Raw genomic sequence first — 23,517 nt, forward strand, 5'->3', positions numbered from 1 at the left:
TTCTATTCATGGAAAATTATAAAAAAAATTATAAATTTTCCATGTACAGAATCTAATTACTGGGTGGGTTGTCTTAAATTCAGGGTCATCTTAGATTTGAGTAAATACAGTATTTACATATATGAAAGAGTTTTATTTTATGATGGATAGATCAAGTAATTGAGTTCATTTTGGTATGTGTTACATTAGGCTTCACATTCCCTGATCTCACAACTATATCCAATTGTACTCATTTTCTAAATGGTTTCCACCTTCCTTTTCCTTGCTTAGCTGCTTACTGAGTACACTGGCATAGTACAGATTGGTGTGCAGATCAGACAGATCACACTTTAAGGTGGGCAGATCAGAGACAGGTGGATTCATCATATAGAAGATCGGTGAATACATTGCAGAATGCATCTATCCAAACTACTGTTCTTCTGTTTAGCCAATTCCTTTTGTTTTACATATTTGTGGCAAACTCCATCATGACTGGGTTATGGATTCCCTCTTTCTAAATCTTGTTCAGGAAAACAAATCACATGACATAAGAAATACAGTTAATATACATTTAGTTTTGACTCTACATCGGAGAAGATGATTTTAGGTTTTTTTTTCATGACTCAAAACAAAAGTGGTGCTATGTCAGCAAATAGGCTGGGAGAACTGGAAGCAGGTTCTAATGAATGCTGAGATAGAAAGTAAGGTATAAGAAGAAGTAACATTTCAGTGTTGAAGTGAAAAAGAAGAAAATATTTTTAAAATGCCTCTCTCCTGGGAAATAAGATAGAACTATTAGTAGTTCATTTTAATATTTAAAAGTTGATGGATTCTTACCCACACATGTTTGTAGGGAGAAGGCAGGAGTGTGTGGCACCTTATAAGCTAACTAATTCAGAGATGCATGAGATTTTATATACTACAGACTACCTTTTCAGGTGAGTTCACATAAAACAATAAATATTCACATTTTTATTTCTCCATATGAATTTTATTGAGTTAAGAAATGGTATCAAAGTCAGAGTGAATCTTTCTCTAGCTGACCTTTAAATCATTAAGTGTCACCACACTGAAGTCAACTGGAAACAGCCTCCTAACTAGTTTGTTTGGTGATCCATGTGAATTGAGGTTGTCTTAGCATAGTTGCTGATCACTTCTGAATTGTACTGTTGGTAGTTTCAGCAGAAGACTGAAAAATAAGTGTCTGACTTTATTGCTCCAGCTGAGTCACAGGGCCAAGGCTGCCCCTGCTCCCTAGACAGCTTTGGGGCTGGGCTACAGCTTTGGATTGTGCAGATGACAACCCTGCTCCCCAGGTTTTAAATGTTGCCTCTGCCACCCTGGTAGGCAGCAGGGCAGTATTTAAAGCCCAGGAGCTGGAACCTGGGTGATGAAGCCATTGCCATCCACGTGCAAGACTGGAGCCCCCAGTGTGACAAGCAGGCAGGGGGCTTTGTCCTGCTGCTCCAGTACCCCCAGAAGTTGCCCTGGGAAGGTAGGGAATAGGGGAAAAGGGTGAAATACTTCCTGCCTCTTTCCTAAACCAAAGACTGTCTGTTTTGGGAAATAGGTTGGGAGCTTTCCCCACTGTTTCCTCCATTCCCAGGGGGACATGGGTATTGGTTTTATGTGTATTGACAAGGAAATGCTCCTCTATTATGTGGCACTTCAAAGCCATGTGCCTGCAGCCTTGTGTGTGGCCACCAGTGTCATCTTTGATAGCACCATGGGGCACTTCTGAATCCTGCATTTATAGCCCACATGTAGGGGGCAGGCACCACCTTTTAAGTGTTGAGATGGAGGAGTATCTCCCCTGTGGGGCACTTCAAAGCTGCCACTTTATCCCTACACTTGGGACTGTTGGTACAGAGCTCTGCATATGCCCCTGAAGTGAGGGTAGGGGAAGTTCCTTCTCCAGAACTTGAGAGCCCAGTGCCTGCAGCCCTGTGTGCGTTCTGGCTTTGATTTGCCATGTGTGTGGGGGGCAGGGAAGTTAGGAGGGAGCTTCTCTCTCACATGGGATGCATACAGACCGCTGCACTGACAACTCCACATGCAGGACTGTGGGTGCAGGTTTTGCAATGCCCCATGGGCAAAATTCCCACCCCACCAGAAATAGAGATTGCCAGGTGTGGCTATGGTAATGGGTTTTTTTCTGCAGCATAGTCCCAGCTGTATTGTGGGCAAAGCCCAACCACCAAAATCAGAGCTCCAGCTCTTGGTGCTGTGGTGGGACTTCCCATGGTCAGAGCCCCAGCAGCACCACAGGCAAAACCTCACCACCAGAGCCAATGTCCCAGCTCTGGTCACAGTGGTAGGACTTTTCTGTGGCACAATCCCAATGATACTGCAGGCAAAGTCCTGCCATTGACTCCAACACCCACCCCACCAACATGGTGGCCTGACCTGACTCCCACTGGGAATGAAGTCCTCAGTCCTGCCACTGCAGCAGCATCCAACCTACAAGCACCAAATCCCAACCTGCCAGCACCTAATGTACCAGCACCCAACCCAATCAGACTCAATCAACCTACACAGGAACTAGGTCTATCAGCTGGTGCCACTGTGGTTAGACTACTATGTGCTCTTAGAGGTGAAATTAACAGCCTGAAAAGTCAGTCTGATATCCTGACAGCTGATGGGAGATAAGGGGAGTTTGGGAAGCAAGGAGGTAGTCTTCTGGGATCACCTGCCAATCAGCTATGGCCTGTTTCCTTGGGTGCTGTCAACTGTCTCCTGGCAGACCGGGGAGGCTGCAAAGCATGTTAGGATATGTTCTCTGGGGACCCCTGGTTTCATGCTATTCTCAGCATAGCCTGTCTGTAGAGCATGCAGCTGAACCCCTAAATATTTACACAATGTTCTACTGGTAGGGTTGAGAACTGCTAGACTTAAACTTCCACCCAGAGATGATCTGAGCAGGGTGTGGGGCCCAAGGTAAATCAGCCTGTATGGGGCCCTGCCCCCAGATGCAAGGAAGCCAGTGGCAGATTCGGGGGTGGGGGGGAGAGTGCCAAGTGGTTGGATGTGAAGCCAGTGGCAGCACAGAGTCCCTGTGCTGCTTTGCCCAGCTCTGCAGGGTCCACCAAAGTGCAGGACCCAGGGTGGTCACCCCGATTTGCCTCCCCCAGGGATGGCTGTCCTTCTTCCTGTTCATTTGAATGTGTCCATACACCTTCTGTCTCTGTCAAAACTGAGATCATTGATCTCTTGGTACGAGGAATTGTCCATTATGGTAGTCCATCATGTATGTAATCTGGGACTGAACCAAAGACTTCAGGATTAAGAGATTTAGGCTCTGTCTAAATCATGTGGGCTTGATTAAGGTGTGTGTCCAAATCAACTCATATAATTATTAGAAGAGACAGTTTGTACCACGATTGTTAAACTACTGATGAAACCTCAGATAAATTCCCTTGAAATTAGGGTTTACAACACTGATAGTCTATCAGAATTAACTGTTCTAGAGAAAAGATTATTCATTTAAAGATTTACTTTATTTTTTATTAGGGTTAGTGATTGCTCTGTATGTTTTAACGTCTTTAGAAATGAATCTAACGATCAGTTAAATCATGGATATTTATGCCAGGGTAAGCATACCAATGCTTTGTGCTTTCTACTGGCTAGTTCATAGATTTAATAGATTTCTAGGGTCAGAAGGGATGTATTAGATCATTGCGTCTGACCCCTTGCTCTGGGCAAGAAAGAGTGCTGGGATCATGTAACCCCAGCCAGATGCTTGTTTAATCTTCTTTTAAACACCTCCAAGGTGGGGGAAAGCACCACCTCCCTTGGAAACCCATTTCATATTTTGGCAACCCTCACCATAAAGCATTTCTTTCTGATGTTCAATTTAAATCTACTGTCTTTTGGTTTATGGCCATTGTTTCTAGTAACCCCGAGGGGCGCCCTGGTAAACAGAGTATCCCCTATTCCCAGAAGACCTCCATGATAAGGTTGTGGACAGTCACAAGATCACCTTTCAGCCTTCTCTGGTGGAGGCTGAAGAGATTTGGGTCCCTCAGTCTGTCTTCATAGGATCTTACCTGCAGGCCCTCAACCATATGAGTATCCCTCCTCTGAACCCTTTCCAGGTTATCCACATCCCTCTTGAAATGTAGCATCCAAAGCTGGATACAGTACTCCAGTTGTGGCCTCACCAATGCTGCATAAATGGGAAGTATCAGCCCCCTAGACCTGCTTGTGATGCACCTACTAATGCAATACAGAGTGCGGTTAGCCTTACTATTACCTCCTCACATTAGCGACTCATATTAATTTTTGTGTTAACTATGACTCCGAGATCCCTTTCCACTACTGTGCTACTTAGAATGGTACTTCCCAGTCTATAAGTGTATTGTTGATTCTTACTTGTTAGTTCAAAGTGAAATTCAAAGTGTTAGTGTTACCTTAGGAAGATAAAATGAACATAATTAACAATGGGAAATGGGTTTCTTGTTGCAACAATCCTATAGTTAAAGTCTTTGGAGAGTCAAGATAGAGTTATTTTGTTTCAAATGGGGGGGAGGAGCTCAAAAAAAGGCATTCTCTATCATGTTAAACAAACTCTCTCCTCTCATGGTCTACTGGAATCTAAATTTATTAACATTTCTGCCATAATGCAAAGATTATCATTTTCACTAGGTGTCAAAGGAAAAAGGTGATGGAGAATTAAAAAGTGGCTAGGCAGAGCTTTCCTTTAAAAAAAATCTATGATATATTTATTTCTTTATTATTAGGGCAAATATAATTTATACTAAATTATTATATTTTGGAATTTACCTTGCATACCTGCTTCTGCTTAGTTGTTTATTTAAAACTGAGCTGTAGAGGATCTTCATCTGAGAATAAACTGTGAATACAAATCAGATAAGATTACCCTTTCAGCTTTCTGTATACTTAGAAGAAACATAAGTAACAAAAATAATGAAAATACTGAGTTGACACAAAGCGAGACGATCCCGATGAGAGGAAAAAGAGGGAAAGGGGCCAGGAGGCTTCCTTGGCTGACCAGAGAAATCCAGGGCAGCCTAAGGGCCAAAAGGGGAGCACATAAAAAGTGGAAACAGGGAGAGATCACCAAAGACGAATATACCTCCTCTGCTCGCGCTTGTAGGGAGGCAGTTAGATGGGCCAAAGCTACCATGGAGCTGAGGATGGCATCTCAAGTAAAGGACAACAAGAAATTGTTTTTTAGATATATAGGGAGTAAAAGGAAGGCCCAGGGAAGAATAGGACCCCTGCTAAATGGGCAGAAACAATTGGTGATGGACAGGGGGGACAAGGCTGAACTCCTCAATGAGTTCTTTGCCTCAGTGTTCCTAAGCGAAGGGGCACAAGTCTCTCACTGGGGTTGTAGAGAGGCAGCAGCAAGGCGCCAGACTACCATGCGTAGACCCTGAGATGGTTCAGAGTCATTTGGAAGAACTGGATGCCTTTAAGTCGGCAGGCCCAGATGAGCTCCATCCAAGGGTGCTGAAGCCACTGGCCGACATCATTGCAGAGCCACTGGCGGGAATATTTGAACGCTCGTGGCACACGGGCAAAGTCCCGGAGGACTGGAAAAGGGCCAATGTGGTCCCCATTTTCAAGAAGGGGAGGAAGGAGGACCCGGGCAACTATAGGACAGTCAGTCTCACCTCCATCCTTGGCAAAATCTTTGAAAAAATTATCAAGGCTCACATTTGCGAGATCCCGGCAGGACAAATTATGCTGAGGGGAAACCAGCACGGGTTCATAGCAGGCAGATCGTGCCTGACCAATCTAGTCTCTTTTTATGACCAGGTTACGAAACGCCTGGACACAGGAGGAGGGGTAGATGTCGTATACTTAGACTTCAGGAAGGCCATCAATATGTTATCCCACCCCTTACTGGTGAACAAATTAAGAGGCTGTGACTTGGATGACTACACAGTCTGGTGGGTGGTGAATTGGCTAGAGGGTCGCACCCAGAGAGTCGTGGTGGATGGGTCGGTTTCGACCTGGAAGGATGTGGGCAGTGGGGTCCCGCAGGGCTTGGTCCTTGGACCGATACTCTTCAATGTTTTCATTAGCGACTTGGATGAGGGAGTGAAGTGTACTCTGTCCAAGTTTGCAGATGACACAAAGCTAAGGGGAGAAGTGGACACGCCGGAGGGCAGGGAACAGCTGCAAGCAGACCTGGACAGGTTGGACAAGTGGGCAGAAAACAACAGAATGCCATTCAACAAGGAGAAATGCAAAGTGCTGCACCTAGGGAGGAAAAATGTCCAGCACACCTACAGCCTAGGGAATGACCTGCTGGGTGGCACAGAGGTGGAAAGGGATCTTGGAGTCCTAGTTGACTCCAAGATGAACATGAGCCGGCAGTGTGACGAAGCCATCAGAAAAGACAATGGCACTTTATCGTGCATCAGCAGATGCATGACGAATAGATCCAAGGAGGTGATACTTCCCCTCTATCGGGCGCTGGTCAGACCGCAGTTGGAGTACTGTGTGCAATTCTGGGCACCGCACTTCAAGAGGGATAAGTTCATCATGGGGGCACAGAAGGGAATTGGTGAGTTTTTATTCACCAATGCACCCCTGGGGGTTACAAGAAATAATGGCCACAAGCTAGCAGAGAGCAGATTTAGATTGGACATTAGGAAGAACTTCTTCACAGTTAGAGTGGCCAAGGTCTGGAATGGGCTCCCAAGGGAGGTGGTGCTCTCTCCTACCCTGGTGGTCTTCAAGAGGAGGTTAGATAAGCATCTAGCTGGGGTCATCTAGACCCAGCACTCTTTCCTGCCTATGTAGGGGTTCGGACTCGATGATCTATTGAGGTCCCTTCTGAACCTAACATCTATGAATCTATGAATCTATGAGGTTATATTTTATACAGTTTTTTCAGAATGAGCATGGTAATAAAGTCATTAAAAATCTAATGAAGTTTCCTATACCAGTGGCTCTCAAGCATTTGTTTTGGGGTTTTTTTTTTATAGACTGCTTGAAAATTGCTGAGGGTCTTGGTGGACCACTTAAACTTTTTTTTGTTCTACGTATCAAAGCACACAACTCATATTTTAATATCACTAGTCTGACCTTACAAGTACAGATATTCCCAAACGTTCCACAACCTTTCTGCGGACCACCTGAATGGAGCTCAGGGATCAGTGGTGGTCTATGGACCACAGTTTGAGAACTTCTGTCCTATACTATATGCAGTGAAGTATGTTGCAGCTCTTACACATATGAGAAACAAAGTACGTATATATGTACCAATAATAGAAAAAACAAACAAAAGTATCTAGTTATGGACATAGAGACTTTAAACAGACTTTGCATTTCTCTAGGGAAATAACCTTTTGTTCCTGGATGTTTACACCCATTGTACATGTCAGAACCCAAAGTTGTGAGTTTTTGTTTGTGTGTGCTTCGGCATCGCTAAATTATGTTCCTGCTAAATTGCAGCTTCCTTGCACGGTGGAGTTCTCTGCTGCAGGAGAGAACTCTGGTGCAACGGGGAATTTCCTGCCAAATTTGTAGCTTTCTTTGCATGGTGCATTTCTTTTGCATCTCAGAGATGCACGGTGCAAAGGAGTTCCCACCATTTGTAAGAAGATTCGTGCCACGTTATTGGTCGATTCTAAATTATGCACACGTAACGGCTAGCGATTGGCTTGTTAGCCGTATAAAGAGCTTGTGTGGTTTCTGCCCAAGTTGGAGGACTCCACAAACATCAGGAGAGAAATCACTTAGAGAGCGTGAAGATCTCTAAGCGCTGCGGATCCTCACGGACCCAACGCATTCCTTAAGCAGGCAACAGAGGTCTAAACAGCCTCTGGCCTCTCCCCGTTGCTGAGCACAATCCTAGACGTATCCCTTTCCTATATACTCAATTTTCGAACCCACGGAGCTTTAACAACTCCGGGGCCAGAGAGCCGAACCAAACCCACGGAGCTTCGACAACTCCGTGGGAAAGAAATTGCCAAACCCGCGGAGCCTAAACAACTCCGGGGCCAAAGAACCAAATTTGTCGTAGTCCTCCAACGAGGATTTAAGCGGAGCTGCACCTGGAAACTGTCCAGCCTACACCGCGACCATCTTGGGTGTAAGTAAATAATCTTTAAATCAACCATTATGCCTCTGTGACTAATTCTAGCCTGTGTGTGCCTTGCCGCCGCACAGTTCTCTCCGGCCCCACGTTCCCAGGCTGCTGGCCACAGCCCGCGTGTGCAAAGACGGGCCTGGCTCGCCTCCGGCCCGCACAGTTCAGATTTAAGTACTAGTGAAGTATGCTGGATAAAATATGCTAACACTCAGGATGAGATTACATATTACAATTAGCTTGTGTTAAGAGCACTCAAAACTTGAATGATTGTACCTTCAACAGCTTAACTAGTGCTAAGTGCACTCTATGCATTTTAGAGTTATGCCACTTGATGCAAGAATTATCCTTGAGCTGTTCTAGGCAGCTTGATTTTGTGTAATTTCTAAATCTTTCATGGAGATTAAATGACCAATTTTCAGTCCTCCAGCATCCCAGGAGGCATTATTCCCGGGTGGGACTTGCTGTTTTCTTGGACTCTGATACCCATAGAATGATGGGACAGCAGAGTAGGGCTGGTGAGTGAGGAAAGGGGGTAAGCAGGAGAGGGGAGCTACAGGGGGACTCACTGTGGTATGTAGGTGAAGTGTTGAAGGAGAGGAAGTAAGGGTGTGAAGGAGCTGCCAGAATGAACATGGCCTGATGTGTGTATGCATGCACATGCCCATGCCCACGAAGAGTATATATGTGGTATGAATGTAAAGATCCCAATATATACAACATTTTCACTTTTCAAAATCCTGTGTTAATATGGCAGTGAATAATATAATTTCAACCAGATCAGATTGCATTAAGAATAAGATAATAGAATTCAATCTAATTCTTAATCTGTGCTGTAATTTGGCTAATATATCAATAGCTTACCTAAGCAACATTATGTAAATTTCAGCCATATATTAAGCTATTTGTCATTTTAATACTAGTAGTTAATTACATACATCGTGGGTGTCCAACCTCCAGCCTATGGCATCCAGTCCATGGGCCTGGTCATGCCCATTCTCTTCTCACTGCAGGGCCAGATTGGAGGTGGGCCAAACCCCCCTTCCCCTGAATGGCTGGATGAGGGCCAGGCTGCCCCCACTTCCCTCCATGCAGCTAGATTGGTTCCCAGTGTACCTTTCCAGAGCAGTGGATTGGGACAACCAGCCCTATTTCACCTGCAGGCAGCCCAGGGACTGTACGGCTGGACCACTGGGCAAAAAGTTTGAGCATCATTGGCATAAACCATCCAATTAGGGCAGAAATAAATACCATGTGAATCATATAGCAAGCATATAATGAATACCAATTTATTATTAAATAATTGAACTAATGATTCATAAATACCCGTGCTAGAAAATATTAAAAGGAGTAAATTTTCACAGATCAAGAAAAGAGATTATTTACAAACGTACTCAAAATTTATGCCTGAGAGAAAACTATTCAGTAAAGTCTAAGAATGTTACTTAGTTTCTTACTTTCATTGTGATAAGAAAACTTAAAGTATTACTTTCTTTTCCTTCATTCTAAATTTCAGTGAATAGCTATAACTGTAGATTTCAAGGGCTGTCTATCATTGGAAACACTCATTGGGTACATCTACATGTGAAATTAAGACAATGAAATAAATTGCAGTGCAGTTTGAGCTGGAGTTAACTACTCATGGGCACAGTGTCTACACATGCACCTAGGACAGCAGGCCCAGGCTGGCAGCAGGCTTGGAGGTTCAGCTCTGGCCTCTGGGTGGTGGTGTTGGGTGGCAGAGGGGCAGGCTAGGGCACAAGCTATGTCGCTAGGCAGCAAGTGGAGATAAGCCCCCCTACTGGCCAAGCTAACCAGGCACAGTTTATGCCTAGGTCAGCATTTACATATGCATTTCACTGCAGTTTATCTTACTCCACTGTAAGATAGTACAATCTTACTTCACTGTAACATAGTACTGTCCCTGTACTATCATTTAGTACTATAGTACTATCTTATGACTAAGTTAATTAATTTACTGTGCCCTAATATTGGTGCTCACATAGACAGTGATGCTTGACTGCAGAGGTAATTAGTCAACTCCGCAGTAAAGTACAAAGGTAGATGCACCCATTGGCCATGTCCACATAAGTGTGGACGTTTTTTTCCACAGGAACAACTAGCATTGGGAAACCTTGTGCCACTTCTACTTGTCGCCAGGAAATGCCCATGTGACGCGCCCTCTGGCACATGGCAAGTTACCCTGGGTGGGATAGGGGAGGCTGGGGCTAACACTGGGCTGGCCCCAGAAGCCTTACCTGGGGCTCTGGGAGCCTCTTGGGGCTGCAGCAGTGGTGATCCTGCTACTCAGAGCCTGGCTGGCAGGCAGAGCATGGCTTCGGACATCCAGGCTCTGGTTTTTGGCAGCATGCATTGTTCCCACATGCACCACCCCACTTTTTTTGTGTAGGTTTTTTTGACCCTGGGATCTCCTGTGGTTAAAACCCTGCCCCATGCTGCTACCTTGCAGCATGAGGAATACCTGAACATGCAGTATGTGGCTCTGCATATGTGTCTGCAGCACCATGTACCGCATGGCTGTGCTCATGGGGATGCAGCCACTAAATACAGTTTTTGAACTATGGTTTACATGTCTACTCTTCCTGAAGCTATGAGCATTCATTTTTGTTCCATATTAAAAAAAAACCCTAGAAATATTTGAATGGCTTCTTTAATCCCAGGTGAATTAATACATTGATTACCAACAGTTTTTTAATTCCTTTTAATATAGTTTGGATCCAAAACAAACTATTTTCAATTTTTAATTTTACAGGATTTTTTTCTCTTCATATGAATACTGGGTTCTAATAAATCCCCAAATAAACTTAAAATAAAATGCCTAGGGCAGTGGTTCTCAATCTGTGGGTCACAACCCCCCATGGGGTTGCAAGCAACTAAAAAGGGGGCCGCAAACTTCCCAGGGTGTATGCGCAGTGGTGCAGGGAAGCAGTGTGCAGCAACGGTGCGGAGTGGTGGACGGCAGTGGCAACTGCCACATGCAAGCTCCCCATCCCCCACCCCTGCTGCCATCCAGCACTTGGGGACATGGTATCACAAAGTTTGAGAACTTCTGGCCTAGGGTATTAAATACATTTACAATAAACAAACTAAACATTTGTATTATAGATACCATTTTCCCCACCACTTAAATGTTGTTTACATGCATGTGTAGCAATTATGCTCCGAGTCTTTTTTTCATTTTTAAGTTTCTGTTTTTCTGGGACTAATCATTTCTTACAAGAGCAAAACTTTAAATCACCAAATTGGATGGTCCATTATCCACCCACAATCATCCTGTTTTTGTCTTTGACAAACTGTGCTAAATCTAGTCTGAGCTCCAAAGCCAGTGGTATGCTGAATATAAAGGTGTATCTGCTAACAGACTTTGCATCTTAACTGCCGTGCAAGAATTGGTTATTGTGAAAATCCATCCCCAGGAGCTGGAGCATTTCAGATAATATTGTGGTAATAACCTTAATTAAATCATTTTGAGATTATCGATAAATAAACCTTTGGGCCTCCTGCACGTTCCCGTGTTTGGGAATCTGTTGTAAGGCAGTGTTAATAAAATAGTTAGCTATAGTAAAGCTCTGAGCATTAAGGATGTGGCAATACAAGTAAATGACAGTCATTGGTGCTCAGATAAACTATTTACATTTTGTTTTCAATTTAAAACAAGTTATATTCAAACATTTTATTTTTCTTTTAAAGTCTCATTTATAGGTCAATCCCAAGCACAATTAGGGCAAGAGTGAACTGGAGGAATCATCCCTCTCTTCTAACTTGGTATGTAATATTTTTTCCCTTTTGTTGTTTTCATAAAGCTTGCATTTAAGAAAGTGTGAATAGCACTTCTAAAAAAAAGGTAGGATATGAATGCTGTTTGTGTCTCTGAGGAGTTATGAAATGCAAATAATAGTGTTAAAGAATCCTCCCCTTATTCCTTTCTTATTAAAAGAAGATTGAGCATAGTCTTAGATCAGTTAAAGGGTGACATTAGCAAATGAACTGATACACTAGATCTGTGGAAAGGTTTCTTGTTACTGCAGTATTCTGCAGTAATATGAGTACTATGTGTTGTTTTTGGAAAAGGTAGAATGAAATGCAAGTAAAGCTTCTTCATTTGGAAACATTCTTTATTTGGAAAAAAAGTTTTCAAAGGTTCATACTATATGCATGAAATTTTTCTGTGTGCATTGTAAAACATGCTGAAACTTCTTGAGTTATTTTCATTTGAAATAATTTAATTCTAAAATCCAGGTGTAAAATGCAAGAAATAAGCTTCCCTATTTAGTGCCGGTAATCTTTTAAAATGCACATGAATGTTTTGATGCTACATTGTTTGCACACATGAGAGAGAGATAAAGATAGAGGTTTTGTGGGAATACAATGGTTGAGAAAAAATATCTTCAGTTCTGTATTAAACCTTTACCAGTTAATATGAATTCTGCTGTCTGTAAATTGGTGGACCTTAGGTCATGTAGAAAATCTTATAAATACTGTTATATTGTGTAGAAAATATTTTCTTTCTGTCATGGATTTTGAAACGATATTAATGTAATATCAAACCTCACGTTAGTCTTCTACTTGAAGGGATATAAACTCAGAAAAGGCAATATTGGATTGACATTATTAGTGTTCAAAAATTGAGAAAAAAATATGATAAATAGTTGAGAGAGAGGCATGCTATGAATTACGAAATAGTTATAATATATTCTAGCCTCTTGCAGCAGCTGTTATACTTCAACTATTATGTCTGCGTGATCCTGTAGAAAGTGAGCTAAATTACTCTAACCCTGGAGGAAGCAGGGTTGGAACAGTTTTGCTATATTTACATCATGACACAATTATGCAGTTGCAATATAGCAGCTCATATCAGTATCCTTTGATAGTGATATAATTTATTCCTACCTTTAGAAAGATCCAAGTGTATTATATTAAGCTCTTCATAGACTAAGACCATTTCCAGACTTGGAAAATAGTCTGGAATGTTTAAAAATGTTAGGTAAAATGTTTTTTTAAAGTATAGTAAAACCAGATAGATAGGTTAATACTTTTAAGGCATCATAACTATCTGTAGCTATCCTCAGAAGCAAAGCTATGACTATTTTATGCAATATATTTATTTTTCCTAACCAGTTTCAAAACAGTGAGGACCAGGTGACTGGACTGTAAGGAAAGGAAATATACAAAACAGGATAAATTAAGTGTGAAAAACCCTGGGTCACAGAAAGTAGAGGATATATTTTTTAGCAACAGACAGGAATAAAATGGCTTTATAATTCAAGTTTTTACAAATGGAACTTTTATGTACTATTCTGGTCACCATTATGGCCAAGGTAGAAAAACAAAATATGATTGACTCGATCTCTACTCTGTCCATCTCTCTTTAAAGACGCTCAAACATGCCATTTCTCAGGAAAGTGACAATAATATCAATAACAATGTTAACATGTTTTCACTTCAGTTATTCAGGAAGGAAAAGGGAAACCAGATCATTTGGAACTGAGGTGGGGTGCCAAGTTTTATGTAAGGGCTGTTTACATAAGTTGACATACTTTTTATTATTATTAAGAATTTGTAACTGATTTTAAAAAACTCCATACTCTTAATTCATTATTTTTTGTAAATAAGTATCTTGTTTGCATGGAAGCATTGTTCTCTGACAGTCACGAGATTAAGAACAACGAGAGAGAAAAAGTTGACACAGAATCATACCACTGTCACGCATAACCTCTATAGGAAAGATTTTATAGGTGTTCCTCTTATGTGAGGGAGAAAGGGACAAAAGATGTGTCTATGTTACTAAATCAAATAGTGACATAGTGTCATTTATGGTAACATTAATGACTATGTATCTGTCTGCACAAGAGAAGTTGACTGGGGAAACTGGCAGAACCCAGGGTGAACTATATAAGAGCCACAGGAAGTCTGCCTCCTTATGGTGAGAATGGGGGTGTTGCCCCTTCTGCCAGACCTATGGATCTGAAAGATGTTCTAGTTGCCTTCCATCACTGTGAGAACCAGGGACCCACTCTACCAGTAGGCCAGATCAAAGGCCACATGCACTCACCTCTAGGGATGAGGTGGAGGATGAAGCAGCCACATGCAGGTTGAGGGATGGCTTTACAGAAACATGCGCTGGTCAATTCAGAAGTGTTTCTGAGGATAATGCAAGACCTTCCAGGATCAGGATAACTCACTGGAGGAAAGCTTCCCATGAGCACCATGTAAGGAAGACCTGAGGAGGAAGCTGCCATCCAATCAATTTGGAGCCCTTCAGAGTATTAGCACTATGACCTGAAAAAAATCTGAATCCCCATGATATCAAATTAACAACAGGACTGTGGTCATTCCAAGTATCCACGTATAGGAAGAAACCTGGCAGGAGTCATCTCCTAAGCAAGTTTGGAGAACGTTACATAAATGCTCTACTTATGCCTGCAGTGCTTGGCCTTCTTGTACCAAACTTCTCCTTTCACCATCAGATTCTTATTCTTAGAAACACAGGAACCAAAACCTCTCAGTACTTGTCACTTGTACCTTTGGAGAGAGAAAACTTTCATGTGTGCAGTTTCTATTATCCAATAGTAGTGATTTTCAACCAGTGTGCTGTGACTCATAGATTCATAGATTCATAGATGTTAGGGTCGGAAGGGACCTCAATAGATCATCAAGTCTGACCCCCTGCATAAGCAGGAAAGAATGCTGGGTCTAGATGACCCCAGCTAGATACTCGTCTAACCTCCTCTTGAAGACCCCCAGGGTAAGGGAGAGCACCACCTCCCTTGGGAGCCCGTTCCAGACCTTGGCCACTCGAACTGTGAAGAAGTTCTTCCTTATGTCCAGTCTAAATCTGCTCTCTACTAGCGTGTGGCCATTGTTTCTTGTAACCCCCGGGGGCGCCTTGGTGAATAAATCCTCACCAATTCCCTTCTGTGCCCCCATGATGAACTTATAGGCAGCCACAAGGTCGCCTCTCCACCTTCTCTTGCGGAGGCTGAAAAGGTCCAGTTTCCCTAGTCTCTCCTCGTAGGGCTTGGTCTGCAGGCCCTTGACCATACGAGTTGCCCTTCTCTGTACCCTCTCCAGGTATCCGCATCCTTCTTGAAGTGTGGCGCCCAGAATTGCACGCAGTACTCCAATTGCGGTCTGACCAACACCCTATAGAGGGGAAGTATCACCTCCCCGGACCTATTTGTCATGCATCTGCTGATGCACGATAAAGTGCCATTGGCTTTTCTGATGGCTTCGTCACACTGCCGGCTCATGTTCATCTTGGAGTCCACTAGGACTCCAAGATCCCTTTCCACCTCTGTGCCACCCAGCAGGTCATTCCCTAGGCTGTAGGTGTGCTGGACATTTTTCCTCCCTAGGTGCAGCACTTTGCATTTCTCCTTGTTGAACTGCATTCTGTTGTTTTCTGCCCACTTGTGCAACCTATCCAGGTCTGCCTGCAGCTGTTCCCTGCCCTCCAGCATGTCCACTTCTCCCCATAGCTTTGTGTCATCTGCAAACTTGGACAGAGTACATTTCACTCCCTCGTCCAAGTCGCTGATGAAGACATTAAAGAGTATTGGTCCAAGGACTGAGCCCTGCGGGACCCCACTGCCCACACCCTTCCAGGTCGAGACCGACCCATCTACCACGACTCTTTGGGTGCGACCCTCTAGCCAATTCGCCACCCACCGGACTGTGCAGTCATCCACATCACAGCCTCTTAACTTGTTCACCAGTATGGGGTGGGATACCGTATCGAAGGCCTTCCTGAAGTCTAAGTATACGACATCCACCCCTCCTCCTGTGTCCAGGCATTTCGTAACCTGGTCATAGAAAGAGACTAGGTTGGTCAGGCATGATCTGCCTGCCACAAACCCATGGTGGTTTCCCCTCAGCATAATTTGCCCTGCCGGGCTCTCACAAATGTGAGCCTTGATAATTTTTTCAAAGACTTTACCAAGGATGGAGGTGAGACTGACCGGCCTATAGTTGCCCGGGTCCTCCTTCCTCCCCTTTTTGAAAATGGGGACCACGTTAGCCCTTTTCCAGTCCTCTGGGACTTGGCCCGTGCGCCACGAGCATTCAAATATTCCCACCAGTGGCTCTGCAATGACGTCGGCCAGTGCCTTCAGCACCCTCGGATGGAGCCCATCCGGGCCTGCCGACTTAAAGGCATCCAGTTCTTCCAAGTGACTCTGCACCACCTCAGGATCTACGTATGGAAGTCTGGCACCTTGCTGCTGCCTCTCTACAACCCCAGTGAGAGACTTGTCGTGCCCCTCACTTAGGAACACTGAGGCAAAGAACTCGTTGAGGAGTTCAGCCTTGTCCCCCCTATCTGTCACCAATTGTTTCTGCCCATTTAGCAGGGGTCCTATTCCTCCCTGGGCCTTCCTTTTACTCCCAATATATCTAAAAAACAATTTCTTGTTGTCTTTTACTTGGGTTGCCATCCTCAGCTCCATGGTAGCTTTGGCCCGCCTAACTGCCTCCCTACAAGCACGAGCGGAGGAGGTATATTCATCTTTAGTGATCTCACCCTGTTTCCACTTTATATTCATCTTTAGTGATCTCACCCTGTTTCCACTTTGGTGTATCTTAAGGCACCCTAAGGTGCCTTAAGATACATTCAGGGGTGCTGTGGAATACCATGGGATTCCATACAATGTTAGGCATGCAAACGATTCAGAAGAGAAACCCAAGGATTTCAAATAGAAATCCATAGTTCCAAAAATATTTTGAAATATTATAATCCTTCTACAATCTTTGTAACACAAAAATTGCTCTATTATTTTCTTTAGCCAAAAAAACCCAAATGAAACAAACCCCCAGAATACTCAGAACTGGTATTTTCCAAGAGGTGCCTTGAATCTAACAGGGCTGCCTTCAGTCGAAAAAGGTTAAAAACCAGTATCCTATAGAGATCTCTCTTTTTATTGCTGGGAGGTAGAAAGAGGACAGCAGTATTATTCCTTATTATTTCTGTCTAGTTTCCTAAGTTATGATTCCAAAATATACTTCTCTCTTTATCACCTAGTTGGTAGAAATGTTGCTATAAGCTGTCAGAACTGATAATATCATGCAGCATCAGTTTTCCATAGGCTTTCCTCTGGCAAGCTACGTCTTCTCTCCTCCCAGAAGCTGACCATAGATAGTGATGCTTGAATAGTGCCTTGCCCACATCTCTGTGCTTAAATAGGGTTGGGCAGGGAGTGGCTGTCACTGACAGTGAAGAAATCATGGGGTTTAATTTGAGGCAGAAGCACTAGGGCTGTGTGACACTTCAGTTGCTGATTCGATTCAGCAGAGACTCGGCCCAATTCAGCAGCCGAATCGCCGAGTCCGAATCGAATCAGGAAACCCTTTAATCTCTCTGAATTGAATCAGTACCATCTGAATTGATTTAGAGAGATTCAGAGAGATTTGATGATTCAGACATAGACACAGCTTTAAATGTTTTTTCTACGTACCTCAAGGTACTAGGCAGCTTGTGAATGCTGAGATGTTGGGGCAGATGGAGCGTCCCATGGGAGCGTTAGGGCGGGGTGTCCCCAGTGAGCTCGGCAGTGAACCCAGAAGTGGACCAGAAGCACTTCTAGTCTACTTCCAGGTCCACCGCGGAGCATGCAGGGAACTACCCCTATCCTCGTTTGGCGACTGGTGCCTCCTGGGCCTGGAGGGGCACCTGGGGTTCCTCTGTGGCTGATTGCTGAGCTAGGAGGGCACAGGGCGGGGAGTTCCCGATGCACTCAGCAGCAGACCTGCTGTTTTTGCCACCGAGCATGCAGAGGACTCCCCTGCTCTGCTGTGGGATGCTCCATCTGCACCAGCATCACAGCATTCACAAGCCACACCTGGTACCTCGAGGTATGTAGAGAAAACATTTAAAGCTGTGTCTATGGCCAAATTGCTGATTCTCCAAATCGGCATCGAAACTTCAGATTTGGATTCAGCTGAATCAAATCAGGGACAGTGATCTGAATCAATGAATTGAGTCACTGTCCCTGATTTGGGCTGAATCCAAATCTGAATCAAATACAGCCTGTTTCGTACACCTCTAAGAAGCATCTGTAGCGAGCATCAGAATCCCTCTAGAATCCATCTGGTGTCAGGGTGAATCAGGTATGGAATTTATATGTGCAGACACATAGTAGGATTAAGATGAGGCCTAGTTGCCTAGGGGGACATATTAGATTGAAACAGCATGTGCCCAGAACCTGTAAGCAGTACACTTAGTAATTAGTTCAGACTAAGATGCAGAAACATAGCAAACTTAGACATATTATGTGAAATTCAGAGACTCAGATAGTGGATAGGATTATACTGAGTGACTTGAAAAGCCAAAAGCAGCAGAAATGCCACTAAGACATTTGGAAGACAGTATAGGAACTGGGACTACATTAACTATGCTACAGTAGTACAGTATAGGAGATGTTTTACAGAAGGAAACTTTTTTCCCAAAACATTTATAGTCAACACTCCACAAACTTAAGGATGAATGCAACTTGCTACCTAGAAACTGTGACTGGGCTCCATCCAAATGGAGTACAGCACATGCTAACTGGCTGAGTGCGCTGCTTCATTCAAAAGTGTATCCATTCCTGCAGACAGAGCCTTTTTTGTTACATTCATGATCTTGTTTTGCTTTGGTTTTTATACAAGACTTCTGTTTTGCTCAGTATCATTTTATTTCATGAAGAAAGGAAATGTCACATCCTTAAAAAAAAATCTTATTATCCTCTCAGTAAAAAAGTCAACTTTCATGTTTCACTATGACTATTGGATATATGATTTGTGAAACACAGTGGTCCATAAAATAGTACTATAGGAGAAAATTTGATGGGTTCTGGGAAGTGAACAACAAAACTATGTGCTAGTTAACCTGCAATAGGTAATATAAATCATGCGGTCAAAACATCCAATCACAGGTTTTTGGGTAGTCTGAAAAGGACTCATATCACTGCAGATAAGGTTGGCTGCTCTTGCAAGCATAGCAAAACACATCTGTTTTGTAGAATAGAAGTTAGTTATAGTTGTGGCAGATGTTGAATGAATTTTCCCAGCAGGAAGTTATTCTTCAGTTAACCTTAGCATTCCAGAGTATATAGTTTATTTAAAACAGGTCAGCAAACTTAAAGTATGAAAAGAAAACATAAGTTCTCCATGCTATGTTTTACTACAGAGTTGGCGCATCTCCACATGCCCCTGATTGCGCAGTTGGTACTGCACAGTCATTTAGTACTTGCTTTAGTATGGCAGCACATTAATTGTTTTTGACCCTACTGCGTGGTAGCAACAGTGTCATTGCTACAGTGACATAGAGTCTCATGTAGGCACACCCAATGAGAATAAATTACTTCATGAATGAAAATGCCACATTATTGATAAGTGAGGTAATAATCTATAAAAGTGGAGTCAGTGTTATTGTAGGAATACATTATATCAGGACTTTCAATTGAATCCCTTTTCGATGTCATTTACCAAAAATTCACCTTGCTTTTCATATTTTCCATGTTTCATCTGAGCCTGGAAGTGAATTCTTCTAAAAATTTTGAGCAAAATTTTTGATTGGTGAAAAACTGAAAATAAATTATCCCACTTCAATAAATGCCACTTATACAAAAACAGCTGAACTTTAAAATATAAAATTTTAATGCTGTTTTATTTTCATTGAAGATTTGTTCTATTTCTTCCATTAAAATGATTAAATAAACAAACAAAAATAAATCCTTGCTTCTTGATGATCTTGACATATACACAATACCTACATTTATATTTTGAGAAACTTGTCAAGATATGAGGGTCTGCCACATTTTGGTTTGTTTAATGTTTATTACCATCCACAGAGAATCTAACTTTGAAAGTAATGAGTATCCTATGGTAGAACTTTAATTAAATGTGTATAATCATTGAAAATCCTCTAAAATGCAAACCATTATAACTAATATTTTGAAATATAATAGAGAAGCACTTCTAAAAAAAGTTTTAGTTCCTTGCCTCAGTTTCCCACAGCTTCCATATTTAGGCCTGGTTGTCTTTGAATGTATATATAACGAACTAAAATATAGTAAAGACTGTGGAAGGTATCATTAAAAATAATAAAGAGATTAATCCAAAACTATCTATTTTGGAACTACATGATACTTAATATGACCTGTAAAATACTAGATTGAATGTTTCTTTCCCATAGTAGCATTCACACTGATAGAATGAGTGGCATACTGAAGCTGAACACAACTGCATAGATCTCAAGGAAGACATTTTCTCTATGTTTGTTTTTTAAAAAAAGAGACCTATGTTTTCACATAATTTCAGAACAGACTTAAATACAACTTAAGTGAAATACATTTATTTTTCAAGTGTTAAGAAATGGGACTTGGGGCTAGTGGTAAATGCTATTTTAATAGCAAACTGTACTGTGATATCCTGTGATCTCCTTCCACAAGCTATTTTTTTTACATTATCAGTAATCTTTAGACTGCTTTCTTTAGACTTTCAAGAATGGAAAAATTGAAAGGAAAAGTGTGTGGAAAAAGGAAAAATTGAAAGGAAATGTAGATGGTATTAAGTTTTACACTGGGATTTAAAGAACAGTAAAGAAACGTTTTATTTCTACTAATGCAACACCCTTTCCTTCATGAACATTTGTACAACTCGGGTACGATCACCTTCAGGTGATAAAATAATCATTCTTCAATATTTATTCTTATTCTTATTCTAGCAGTACAGAGAACCTCAGTTAATATTTGGACTTCTAGAAATAGAGTAGAAAGCAGTTGGCTTTCTTGCAGTCCAATTTAATACAAAATGAAACATGTGGGTGTAATAAACATTTAGAAGTAGGAGATAAAACTATGACCAATCACTACACTGTTTCAAACAATATTTTGGTTGTAATATTTTAGGATATAAATTAGATAAATATTAGTAGACCTTGCTAGCTGTCTAGCTGTTATCAGTTGGCAACTATGGCAAAAATGAGTTTGGAAGAGAGATTTGGAGGAGGGCCAGGTAACAGTTATACAAAGTGTGTGGGGAAGGCTTTCCATATTGAAAGCATGATTAAAAAAAAAAAAAGCATACCAGTGATAGTAAGAGAAATTGACAAATTAAAGATGAAGGAATTATTCTTATGGAGAAGCAGATTATAAGGGTTATTGCTGTTGGGGCCAAAGGATAAGGAAGCTATAACCTGTGCCTTTAATTCCTTTGCTAAAGTAATCCCAGGTCCAAAGATGAATTCCTCCTAATCTGTTAATATGGCTACTGTTAGTTGTTCTTTGTTCTAGTCTACTGCTATTACTGCTAGCTTGCTATCTTTTACCCAGAACTGTGTGTTCAAATCTGAGATATAGTTAACAAATGCAGAGTGCGGGGCAAGATTGAGGAGAAGAGTACAAGTTTTTGATGCAATCCCTCATAGTTTTAACATAGCTAGCAGATTCCTTATTTGTATAAGAGGAAAGAAAAATTGCTTCTCATATTTCCTGTTTGTCTCTTTATGGAAATGTTTTTGGAAAGCTTAGTTCTTACAAGACTTGAAGCAACATAAAAGGAATTTATGGGGATTCTTAAAGGTGTATTAAAAAAAAATAATAAGGGGGAAGGCTTGGATTTCTATACAGAAGTTCTCACCACCAGGAGTATTAATTAAGAATATGCTTTTTCATTGGGACACCAGCGTATCAGGAAGGAAACTCCCCTGTTTCCTTTGGGTGGACAAATCTAAATATTTCAATTTATGATGGAGAGTAACAATGATTAGATAGATTTTCTGCCTCTTTTTAGCCAATCTCTGGAGGGAATGATTGGATTCATAATTTATTATTGGATTTATTATTAGATCCAACATTTATTGATATAATGGTACATGATAGGGCTGTGCGAAGCTTTGGTCCCTGATTCAATTTGGCAAAGATTTGACCCAATTTGGTGGCCAAATCTCTGAATCCAGATCAAATCAGAGGATCCTTTAATCTCTCTGAATCGAATCAGAACCCTCTGAATCAATTTGGAGAGATTTGGAAAGATTTGGTGACTTTAAATGTTTTTTCTACATACCTCTAGGTAGCAGGTGGCTCATGAATACTTGTGGGGCAGATGTAGCAGCCCTCAGAAGTGCAGGGGGATCCCCAGCAGCAGACCTGGAAGTGGACCAAAAGCACTTCTGGTCCACCAGACAGCATACAGGGGACTCCTCCCCACCATCCCCTGGCCTGGCATATGGTGCATCCTAGGTCTGGAGGGGGCACCCAGGATACCCCTGTGGCTGATTGCCAAGCCAGGGAGTGTGGGGGGTCCCCTGCATCCTCAGTGGAGAACACAGAAGTGAACCAGAAATACTTCTGATCCATTTCTGGGTTTGCCACCAAGCATGCAGGGGCTGCACCCACACTCCTGTGGGATGCTCCATCTGCCCCAACATCACAACATTCATGAGCCATGCCTGGTACCTCAAGGTATATAAAAAAAACATTTAAAGCTGTGCCTATGGCCGAACCGCTGATTCTCTGAATCAGCATCAAATCTACAGATCTGGGTTTGGCCGAATCAAATCAGGGACAGTGATCTGAATCAACGAATCAAATCACTGTCACTGATTCAGGCTGAATCCAAATCCAAATCAATTAGGACCCATTTTGCACACCCATAGTACATGATGCTCCTATCCCTTTATAGGAGTGTTGGGTTGAAATTATATGTTTTATAACAAACAATGACTATGTAAGGAATGAATTAATTAAAACAAAAAACAAAGTGTCTTGTGCACTGAGCATTCTAAAAGCAAAATAGTAATCCAGGGCAATGTCAGCATGTCCGTCCTGGGGACCTGCTTTTCCCGCAATTCTCACCTGCCACGACTTGATGTTAATACAAAATTTTGGAGAGGAAGAGTTGTTACGCGCTGGTACCCATGGTAAGGAACACACTGGCCGAATCTCTGATTAAGGGTGCTTTATTATCTACAGCCTGGTCTTACTCTCGTTGAGAACACCAGGAAAAAGAAGTCATGGTGATATGCCAAGGAACCCATTGGGAAACGATCACAGTCAGTACACTAAACGTTACCCTAATCTCAGCCGCTAATCACCCACTTAGCGGTTAATTAACGCCGGAACCAGTGTGTCGCAGATCACTGAGGTGCCCTGCTCCTAGAGAGGGAAAACTGCTGGGGAAAGAGCCCTGGCAGGGAATAAGGAGCACAGCTGTGGGTCACCCGGGGCGACCAGGAGGTCAGCTGACCAGAAGGGGCAGGTCCTGGCCCTCATAAAGGCCAGGGGCTGAGGCCAGGCTAGCAGTTCCCTGCCAGCAGCCAGAGAGGCAGGAGCTCCCAAAGCAAAGATGCGAGAAGCAGCCTGACTGCAGGTACAGCTTCAGCTGAGTAAAGGGTTGCATCTCTAAGATGTCCAAGCAACGTTGTTATAGCCAGGTGGCTTATGTTTAAGTTGTAGCCAAGAGGCTTGAGTTTG

General features: G+C 42.5%; 1 protein-coding gene across 1 annotated transcript in view; it reads left to right on the forward strand.

Moving 5' to 3' along the window:
• The window catches only part of PCDH15 (protocadherin related 15), a 1,303,618-nt gene that overhangs the window by 341,255 nt on the left and 938,846 nt on the right, over nt 1-23,517 (forward strand). Inside the window, exon 4 of the mRNA XM_059729933.1 lies at nt 11,759-11,833. The gene's annotated coding sequence lies outside the window, so the exon portion shown is untranslated. The remainder of the gene's footprint in view (nt 1-11,758; nt 11,834-23,517) is intronic.

Source organism: Alligator mississippiensis, chromosome 6 (assembly GCF_030867095.1).
Source record: "Alligator mississippiensis isolate rAllMis1 chromosome 6, rAllMis1, whole genome shotgun sequence".
NCBI classification, from domain to species: domain Eukaryota; kingdom Metazoa; phylum Chordata; order Crocodylia; family Alligatoridae; genus Alligator; species Alligator mississippiensis.